Below are 11,759 nucleotides of genomic sequence, written 5' to 3'. Positions count from 1 at the left end.
CCTCTACTGCGGCATCTAGTACCACTTCCACGAGTACCTCTAATGCTCATAATCAATTTATTTATTATCTGTATTAACATTTTTATGCATCAGTTTTACAGTTCAGTGTTTATTAACGGATATTTTATGAAATATAGTATCAATAATTCAGAGTTGTTTGTTTTCGCAGATTATAGTCTCACTACAGTTTTAGGTTACCCTAATAAAGGTTTCAATACGGTCTATTATCTACGAAAATATCAATATTTCAGTTAAATCAAATGGTAGTTTTAGAAACCTTACAGTATCAGCGCCGGAAACTAGGTAGACCACACATTTGGAACAACACCTCAAAATATCATTTAAAATAATTCTTTTGAAATTCACGTTAGAAAAAACCCAAATCCACAATCAAGTTTTGTAACCTGGCTCTGATACCACTAAATGTAACATTCCGAACCCGGTCTAGACGTTATGACTGTATTTGTGATTTTACGTTGGAGTGATTTTTTGAAAATCGCAGATTTAATAGAAAAGTTCGTCAGTTTTAAGACCTTGGTTATGATCTTTATGAAAAGCTATCTTATTTATTTTATTTGTCAAATTACAGGTTCATTAAGCAAAACATGCCTTGTACCAAAAACGTTATTACGCCTTAAACATTGTTAGTTGCAGAAGCTTTTGAAACCAGTTACGTGGATAGCAGTTGAAACCATTTACCTTTTAAAAATCCGAGTCATACTGCTAGCATATACAAGTCAATTTAAATAAATCCCAATTAAATGAAACTTTAAAATGGCCTTATTACATAAAATTTACCCATATAAACTTCTTTTACTAAATTCAAAACAAAAACATAATCAGTGGTGTTGCCATCTTCAAGTCCCTCACAGAACCAACCCGCCTAAGGGTTACTTGCACAGATAGGTAGAAAAGGTGAGTTTATGAAAACTCAGTGTGTAGTCCATATTTATCAAATAGTCAAACATAAAGCGTTGAACAGTCTGGGCCTAAGCCCATTTCAGTTGCAATATTAGTGTGGGCGGCCTTAGCCCAATACAGTAACAGTATCAGTGTGGGCCTTAGCCCATTTCAATACAGTATCAAAAATGCATACAAAGATCCTACCCATCCATCCTCTACACTCCACTTCGTCCAGCCCTACACTGCACGTGGGGATAAAATCGACCCACCCATCCCGACACTCTAAAATTTAGTGCCAGTTGCGACACTAACAATAATTTCAGCAGAGCTGCCGGTAATAGGCTTATAGCCTTTTAGTACACTTCCTCCAATATCATATGTCCCACCCCATGCAATGCAACATAATATAAATGTACATACAATAAAAATGGCATGCTCAAACGTTCACATATCACATAAGGGTATTTTCGTCATTTACCTCATGGGGTATAGCAGTCATAACATAAATAAGGGTTTAGGTGTACTTACCGACCCAATAGTAGGTTCACATTCGTCTCGTACGACCCATACAACCTTAACAGTTTAACAGTAAAAATGGGCCCAAGCCCATAATACGGCCCATGTGGGCCCACACACTCGTGTGGCCCATTAAACCCAAATAATGGCCTTGGCAGTGCAAACTACATAGCCGGCCCAACAAACTCCGTACATCCGTGTGGTTTGCCAGTGCGGGGCCTCTGAGCTCGTGGGGCCAATACAGCCCATTTCGACCTAAAGTGTCTTAAGACGACCCAATCCCACGAGATCACTCGTGGTGGTCTCTACGATCATGTGTTTGCGCTTATGCACTTAGACGACCACACGAGCGATCGCACGCCCATGTGGCACTGATGATACCAGTTTTCTGGCTTTTGTCATTTCACGATAGAAGTAGTGTGATTACACACCTTTTTGCGATAAGTGAACAATTATCCACAACGCAACCTAGATTCAAACATAGCCCCGCGTTAGTCCTTTACTCAATAAAGTTACCAACCTCACATAGTACTGAATTCTCGACAATGGTAACGGTTGCCTAACCTGAATAGCAAACAATTGCTCTCTTTAATCCCTGATCAAACTGCCTTCCAAAACTTGACAAAATCTATATAGCATTACCACCTTGTTAGCCAAAACTGTGAATGAAAAGATTAAGACCAAAAGATCAACCACTTACCACTACTTAGAAGTATTTGCATGTAAGGCACACTCCAGGATTGAGTCCCACAAAAAATAGTTACGCCCCTCATAGAAAGGTGGATAGAATATAGTATTAGAAAGGTAGCCTATACTGACAAAGAGAGAAAGAGGATCAATTTCTTACCCAAACGCAGAGAGATTCGGCTCTCAAAAAGAAAAGCACAATCGACTAATAATAAAAACCAAATGGGTTGAGAGGGAAAGGAGAAGTGATATTTAGCCAACCCAAAGAAGGGGAAAAGAGATAGTTGAGAGGGATCCGTGAATGCAGAAGAGAAGAAAAGAAAAGCCACCACTCGATCAAAGCAAAAGATGTTGTAGGCCGACAAAAAGATAAGAAAAAGGAGAGGTTCGACCATTATGTGGGATAAAGAAAATAGGTACACTTGAAGAGCCACCCAAGCAGTCAGAAATGCAAATGTTCAGAAGTCACACTGCAAAACTGAGAAACAAGAAAAAGAAAAGTAGAAAAGAGAGCACAAAAACCCAAAAGAGAATTTGGCACCAAGCCCCCCAATCATCCTATGAATGAATGGCGTAGGAGAGTCGACATTCGACACCACTACTACCTCACCTTCCCAGTTCCTTGATTATCTCCTAATTTTTCTCTTCCAAATTTAAACCGATAACTCCCTCATCAAATCCCACTAATCTTTCCTCAAATTTGGTTATTCACTCCCACAGAACCACTCCACCATTAGAGTTTCAGTCAACCTCAACAGCCTTCCATGCATGAGCAGCAAAATATTAGCCCTTTGCTTATAGAGTAGCTCGAACACAAGACCTCAAGGTTCACCACACGTGCCACTTGCCACCTGACTAGCAAGCCCTTCATGTTGTACAACATTCCCATTAATTTAAGAGTTTATTAGTAGAAACCAAGGGTTTATTCAATAAGAAACCAAAATTTTTCTAAAGCCTAGGTTTGAACCCAGGTCTTCTCACACTACTCAGGGTCAACCACATACAACATAGCACACAATTTAAATTATTGAAGATTTGGGGCATTACACCAACATAGGATTTATAGATACGACTTTATTTCTTCTTCTTTTTTTGTTGCAAGTTTAGTTAATTTTCTTTACTATTTGCGCTTGTAAGAGGCGTTGTAATATTTGAACTGGTAATAAGATCTTACTATTTGAGTCAGAAATAGAACGTATCATCACATATGCAAGAAGGGCATGACATCTGAGAGACATCCTACCTCCACTGAGAAAGCAAACTCTCGAGAATTTGTATGGAGAAATTCAACAACCACCATACTTACCCATGTAGCAACAAACTTTGTGCAACTACGTGATGCCCAATTTAGGTGTTGTTCGAGCTAGCATTAATTTCCCAACAATTAATGCCAATAACTTTGAAATCAAACCAACAATGATTAAAACGATACAGTCAAACCTTTAATTTTGAGTTCAATAAATGATGATCCAATCAACACAATAAGCAGTTTCTAACAATTTGTGATACTTTCAAGTATAATGGCTATCTGATAACGCTTCTCTCTTACTGATGATGCCTTTATATGGTTAGATTTGTAACCAGTAAATTCCATCAACACTTGGGACGAGCTAGCAAGAAAAGTTTTGGCAAAGTACTTTTTCCTGAGCAAGACCATGAAACTTTGTAAGGATATTATGAATTTTTGACAATTGGAAAGAGAGTCGTTATATGAGGCATGGAAGCGCTTGAAATAGATGCTACGTAAGTGTCCATACCATGGTTTACAAGAATGGTTGCAACTTCAAGTCTTTTACAATGAACTTGAAAGAAATTTATGCTCTAGTCTTGATGGAGCATTCGTGAGAGCATTCATGTCAAAGCCCTACGCCAAGGCCTATCAACTTATCGAGGACATGGAGATGAATTTTTGCATGTGTCCCGCTAAGCAGTTCATATATCGAGCCAAACAAGCAACAGTGAACGCTGTTGGTAGCGAAGACAAGTATCAACAAGTCCTCAAAAAGCTTAAACAATTGGAGATGAGTGTAGCCAAAACAAAAGTCTAAAACTAACCCAATCTAACACATATTAACACAGGACACGATGATGAAAGAAACCATATGGAGGTTAATTATGTAGGGAATAGAGGATATAACCCTTACTTCAACACCTATAAACCGGGGTGGCGTGACCATCCTAACCTTAGATGGGGGAATCGACCAGGACCGTCAAATCAAAGGAACCAAAACCTTAACCATTTCAAACGCAATGCACTATATCAACCTCTATTACTTTTTAGGGCACCAAACCCACCTATAGTAGTGACCCATCTCACACCCCAAAATTAGGCCTAGGAGTTTCGAGGGTAAAATGAGAATTTTAGCTCATATATGTTTAGAATTTCATAGCATGGTAACCAGAAATGTCTTCGTCTATGAACTTTAAGAAATTAAATCAATTTTTGAAAATGAGTTTCAAAATACCTTTAATTTTGAATAAGGACTATTTTGTAAAAAGGTTCAAAATAGAAGTAGCTATAAAATGATTTTACCAAAGTTTTTAAAATACCATATTTTCCTCTCCGTCTTCATAAAACACACGACAATTATCTCCCGTTCACATGTGTTGCCGTCCCTTACATTCCCAGAGCCCTATTCATCAAATTTTAATTCCCAAACTCCATTAATTTGGTTTCTATTATCATCCAATCAATAAACCTCCATAGCACTTCAAGAAAAACACCAAAAACACCATTGATTTTTTCATCTCTCAAGCTTGTGGGTTTTCTGAATTTTCAGCCAAACATCTTTCTTTCTCCCATCACAGGTGATGAATCATTTTCATATTAGAATTTGATGTTATCTAGTCTTTTAAATAGTGTTTATACCCATTAAATCAAATGTTTTGAATAAAAGCCAAAAATTGGGTCGTTAATGGTGGATTTTGGGATTTTGAATAAAAATAAGGTTTCAAAGTGTTTTCCATTAGTTTTGGTGTGATTGGAATGTTTTTAAAGATTTATTAAAGTTTTATTAAATAATTCCAATATTTTACTGAATTTTCATGAAAATTGTCATTGTATGTCGAAATTTTGGATCCATAAATCTATATAGTTTTGAGTAGTTTGAAGGTTGGGAATTGTTCTTAGATGTATAATTAGATGATTGGAATCGATTATAAGCAATGGGAATGAGCAAAGATTAAGATATTTTAGTTTCAAGTTTGTTAGTCGAAATTTCAATTTCATAAGGAATATAGCTTGGGCTTGCATTTTTTGTTGGTTTAGGTGAGTCTTTGGATACTAATTGGTTGTGTATATTGTGTGGTTATCATGTGTGAAGCATCAAAATCGTTGGAGCCTTCTATGATCAAGGTGAAAGGCAATAAAAAACTAGTTTAAACTTTCAGCAATTAAGCGAAAGCGTGATCGGTGACTGTTTGGAATCGTTGCTTGTAGACACAATTCATAGTGTTAATTGGGAGCTTAGGAGTAGCCTAAACTCCTACTCTAAGTTCTGAGTGTAAACTTTCTTATATACTTCATTTAATTTGCAAAGTATGTGATTGTGTGATGTAGATTAAGTATTCAGTTGTGATAAAGTGACATGTGATATATATTGTGATAGCTCTTATAAACATGTTAGCTGTGGGCATATTAAATATGTCGAATGATAGTGATGATGCTATGTTAGTGAAATAAATGTGCGTTGAAAGTGTACAAAAAATGGTAATTACATATTTGTTGAATTTTGGAATACAAATCACTATCATGTGCTTGTGAATGTGTTTTATTTTTAATACAAATCAGGTGCTTTCTTAAACTTTAGACTTCAATTAATTTGGCATGTTCTCTCTTTATATCACTTCCGTATTGTTTATGAAAGCCATGAGTAACTAATCCTTCTACGAGGGATTAGCGAGTGGAGGTATAATTTATTAACTATTTTGTAGGGTTACTCAAAAAATCAATTGTTTGGAAAAGGAAGAACTTAAAACCTTAGGCCTAACAATCTTAGGAAGTCATTAAGGTGGGAATTCACCCAAAACTAGTATGGCCTATCTGTGAACACCTTCACCCCAAGTTGGTCTAGACTGCAAAGTCGGAAGATAAGTAGTCATTGCTGACTTTTTATTTGAGTGGAAGATCAAAAGATCCTGCTGGGATAGCGACTAGCTGATCAACAAGGAACCCGAAGCAAAAATTGATGAGGATTACCAAAGTGAGCTAATCACCCAAAACCAGATTTGATTTATTCTATTCTTTGATCTCTTGAATTTTATTTCTTTATGTTGTTTTATTTTTTATTAATAAAAATCTTAACAAATCCTTTTATTTTCACTTTCATACTATAACTGATTTGAAGTACTAATTAGATCTTTTAGTGTTTAGGTTAAAATTGATCTAGCACTTGCCTCCCTTGATATAATACTCGGAGTAGTCACTTACTCTGTTGTAATTATATTACAACTAGACCTGTATACTTGCAGATATCACCTCACTGAGATATCTTTTATTACAGTATTCACACTCTGGAAATTAGTACGTTCGGAGGCGATCAAGTTGTCGATGCCATTGTTGGGGAGGCAAGGTCACTAATTTGATTTTAAATTTTTTTCACTCCAAAAAGAATAAATTAGGCAATTTTTAGCTTATAGATACGATATTTAATTTATTTAACTAACTTCACTATTACTTATATGTTTTTTCTTAGGAAGACGTTAGTACACATCCTGAATTAGAACTCCAACTGTCATAACTAAAGGAGACCGATCAACAGGACAATGGATGATTTCGAATATATGTGGCTAGAAGAAGACTTAGATTACAGTAACAGCCTATTTTTTAGTGTTTTCAGAAATAGTGGTTTTGAGACCACAAATCCGATGGGTAAGTTCATATAATTGGTATCAAAATTGTACGAGTTAATAGTAATTTTTATATTGGATTTTGATTTAAACAATTGAATTAAAAGTTAGTGTAAGTGATTAGGTTCAAAAGTCAAGTGGTTATTGAAAATGAGGTATTAGGACCTTGTTTCCATAAGATAAAGTCATAAATATTTTTATTAAATATTTATAGAGTCATATTATATGTAAATTGAAGTTTAATCCGATAATTTTGATGATTTATTACTTAATTAAGGAAAATGATTAAATTGTAAAAGAGGCTAAAGTTAATCGCTATAGATTTAAAATAGTAAAAGGAGCAAAATGGTAATTAAACCATGGTCAAAAAGTCCAAGTGGTGGTCGATATGATTAAATCCACTAAGTTTTGGGCTATTTGCTCTTTTAGTCCTATTTAGTTTAGAATTGAATTGAAAATTAAGTTTATTTAGTTGGAATTTAATAAAATTGAAGGACCAATTCTATAATTAAACCCTCATTGAATGGAAATTATACCATTAGAAGGGATAGTGGACGGTATTAGGCTTATAAATGTTGAAAATTATGAGTAATTAGAATGGAAAAAATAGTAAATTGGAAGTTAAATGAAATTTAATAAAGAACACAAGTTAAAATTATTTTTTGACTTATCATCTTCTTCAATTAGAACCGAAAACCTACAAGCCATGGGAGGAAGCTTCAGTCAACATTAGTCCTTCGATTTAGAAGGTAAACCTCGCATGTTTTTAGTAATTTCTATATTTTTGAGCCTGTATTAGCTTAATCTAGCTAACCCGAGAATAAATTTGTAAAACTGTCAATATTTTGGACTATGATATTGATGAATTTAAGTTGTTCTTGAAGTTTCATGATAAATTATTAAGCTTGATTGTTAAATAGGACTATTTTGTAAAGTAACTTTTGGTAATTTTAATGTTTAAGGACTAAAATGTTAAAGTGATAAAATTAGGAGGAGTTAATGTGAAATAACAACATGTATAGGCTGTAGAAAAATAGAGAATAATTGGCTGAAATGAGATTTGAATAAAAATGGTTAAATTGCATGTTTTGGGCTTAGGGACTAAACTGTATAAAAGTAAAATGTTTGCGTTAATTTTGTAAAATTTTAAAAGACTTAATTGCATAAAGTGGATTAATTTTTCTGTTAGAAATTAGTGAATTGAATGGAATTAATTTAGATCCTAAACGAGTGGAAAACCAAGGAAAAGAAAAATTACCAAATAGCTTATGATGTACTTTGTCACTGCTGCAGTTTAGTTTGGTAAGTTCGTACGATTTAAATTTAGTATATTTTAAATGTATTATATGTACATAATTGTGTAATGTTTGTATTATATTGATGTGTGTAATTGAAAATGAAAATAATGAATTAACAATGTCGATCATTGATTGAGCTATTCTGGACCGTTGCTGCAAAATAGTAATGTAAGTTTGTTCGATTTAATTCTAATGTATTTAAATACATATTAAATGAATTGAATTTTTTGGTTAATGAACTAAATTCTATATATGGAATATGGGATGGTGAATTATTCATATATTGTTTTGTGTTGAGATACTCTGAGTCGAAGAACGTAAGATAGAGTACGATTGGCATGTCAATAGGTTATTATGTGCACGATACAGGATTGATCTGAGAAGTGAAGATGATTTCTATATATTCTCTACTCATTGGATATGCCGAGGTTATTCATTTCTTGCGGACTATTGCATTATTTTACAGTGTTATCTAGTGTGCTCGATGGTACTGGCTCTTATGAGCAACTGGTGTGCTGGATGGTACTGGATCTTATGAGCATCTGGTGTGTTGAACAGTTAGCAATGTACTTGTATCCATATATCATTCATCAAGCATTATCTTTAATGATCATTGAATATTATTGAAATGTGGAAATTAATTTGCACTATTGTATTGAGCATTAATCACCTCTTATAAGCTATGATTGACAAGAACTCTATTAAGAACCTTACCGCCAAGAACGTTGTTCAGGACTTTATTGTCAGAAACATTATTTTTAAATTTCATTAATTGAATTATTATGCATAATTTAGTAAGCTTTACTGTTTAATCGACGAACTTACTAAGCTTTATAAAATCTTACTTGTATTTTGTTGTGTTTCTTGTAGATAACATATAATATCTCGAATTAAGGCCTAATCGGAATAGTGGTTTCGTGACCATAAATCCGAGATAGAAATAATTATTTTATAATTATTTTGAGGTTTATGATATGATTGCATAATTGTGTGAAAATTTCGTGAAGAAATTTTTGGCATAACGAGTTTAATTTAAAGTTAGGGACTAAATCGAATAAGTTGCAAAACTTGCATTCTAGAAGTTTTTAGTATGAAATTGCTTTGAAATATTAATTAGGAGGTCTTAAATGGTACTTTGACTAATTTTAAGTTCATGGAAAAAATTAGGACATGGAAGGAATTTTTTTGAAAGTTTATTAAGGAGGGGCATTTTGGTCATTTGGATATTAAATGAAATAAAAAGGGAAAAATAACACAAAATTGGTTATCATCTTCCTTAGTTGCTGCCGAATGCTCCTCTCTCCATAGCTAGGGTTTTTCAAATTTCAAGCTTCATAGTAAGTGATTCCAAGCCCGCTTTTAATGATTTTTACGTTTTGAAATCTCTAGAACTCAAAGATAGCTTATGATAGTAATATTTTGAGTTAGAGTTCATATTTGGAAAAATACCCATAGGTGAAACTTGTGAATTTTGATGTTTTATGATAGAATATGAGGTTTTAAATTATGTTAGACAACTTGTGCTACTCGGTTTTGAGTGAAAATGAGTAAAAGAGCTTAATCGGCAAAAATACCTAATAGTCATAAGTACATGTTAGAGTGAGAATTTGATGTTGCCATAGAAGGGAAAAGTTGCCATAGAAGGGAAAAGTGATCAACATGTTATAAAACATAAGAATAAGGAATTAAGTTTAATTCCCGAGATTTGGGGCAAAAGTGTAAATATGCAAAAGTTTAGGGGTAAAATTGTAATTTTACTAAAATTTGAATTAAAGACTAATTTGATAATGTGAGTATTAAATAAGCTAAATGTGTTATTTTAGATCAAGAAAGAAGTGGAATCGACCCCAATCGAGGAAAAGAAAAGATTGTGGACTAAATTGCAAAATCATTATATTTTGGTACCAAGGTAAGTTCATGTGTGAATAATGTAGCATAATTTTTATTTATAATTTATTGATGTTAATTATATAATATGCTGATTTTTATCATGAAATATATGCTTTGTGGTTATTTTTGAATAAAATGCAAATTATGTGTATTATTTGTTAAATGTAAAGTGCTACCGAGTATTAGTTTCGGTATTTTACGGAAGATGGCAAGGATATGTGTTTGATGAAAATCCTGTTTGAACCTTAGGAATAGATTAGGATACAAGTGACATGTCACTAGGATGGTTGAGCATCCGAACTCGTTGAGTTGAGTCCGAGTTCACTTACGGATGCGAATGTTCGAACTCGTTGAGTTGAGTCTGAGTTCTTGAGATGTAACTAGGCATCCGAACTCGTTGAGTTGAGTTCAAGTTCACTTATGGATGCAAACGCCCGAGCTCATTGAGTTGAGTCCGAGTTCACTTAGGGGCGGGTTACATGATTTCTTGATTACATATGTGGCACTTTTGTGCAAATTATCCATGTATCTGAGTTATATTCCGATGTGTTCAACAGGTAAAATTTCTAGTGAAATGGAAGAACACTTAAGATGCAAGTGACGTTTTGGTAAGTGTTGTGAAATGGATACTTTGGACAGGTATGTACTTAACCCTCGGGTTGAAAATAGATACAATAATGATAAGGTGGTAAGATGATGAATGATGTTTAGAAATGTGATATATGTTTTGGTGATACTATGCTAAGGTTGTTTGGTATAATTGTATTGTTATGTTACTTGTTATTTGCATATGAACTTACTAAGCATTTATGCTTACTCCCTCCTTTTTATTCACTGTAGTTTTGAACAAGCCGGCTCGGGAATCGGGACAGGTCGAAGGTTCGATCACACTATCCGAAGGACACTTTTTGGTAAATGGCTTGTAAAACTTAAGTATGGCATGTATAGCAATATACCTATTTCATGTAAATAATTTTGTGATATGGCGGTGATTTGGTTGAGAAAATGCTTGATAATGATAGGTCATGGAAATGACTAATTTAGACCATGTTTGATGTCATAGAAATTTAATAGGTTATCTAGTCCATAAAAACTCATGAAAAGATGAAATTTGCCATAAATAGAACATTGCAGCAACACTGACGTGAGTTTAAAAATTTACTAAAAATCATAGAATCGAATTTGGTGATGGATTAAATATTAAATTGAATCCCAATATGTCTATTTTCACATAAAACAAACGAAACAGGTAAAGGAATTATATGTTAGAAGATATTTGAATTTGAAACAGGGCCAGAGTGATTTCTGGATCCCCTGTTCCAACTTTAGGAATTCACCATAAATTTTAAAACAATAATTAGGTGTTGTATTTTATATTCTTGGAATCCTTATTGAGTCTAGTTTTAGGATAAACAAATGTCACAGTCATATAAATTTTTCACAGAGAGATATATGGTTTGTAGTAAACAGAGGTCATTCCAGCCAAGTCCTGAAACAGGGGTAAATTTAACTAATAAACTGTACTAATTGGCCCAACTAAAAATTCTAGAAAAAAATTAGTAAATAGATATATGAGTATAGATTTAGGGAAAATTTACAGATCTTGATTTCGAGTTT

General features: G+C 33.7%; 1 non-coding gene across 1 annotated transcript; it reads right to left on the bottom strand.

Annotated features, from left to right (window-relative positions):
* Positions 1–3,764: 3,764 nt before the first annotated feature.
* Positions 3,765–3,871, bottom strand: LOC128295712 (small nucleolar RNA R71). The gene has a single exon (XR_008286271.1). It is a non-coding gene; the product is annotated as a small nucleolar RNA R71 (small nucleolar RNA).
* Between the last annotated feature and the right edge of the window lie 7,888 nt (positions 3,872–11,759).

The sequence above is a fragment of the Gossypium arboreum genome, chromosome 7 (genome assembly GCF_025698485.1).
Source record: "Gossypium arboreum isolate Shixiya-1 chromosome 7, ASM2569848v2, whole genome shotgun sequence".
NCBI classification, from domain to species: domain Eukaryota; kingdom Viridiplantae; phylum Streptophyta; class Magnoliopsida; order Malvales; family Malvaceae; genus Gossypium; species Gossypium arboreum.
The sequence above is the reverse complement of the archived record's forward strand: the minus strand, read 5'-3'. Positions and strand labels throughout refer to the sequence as shown.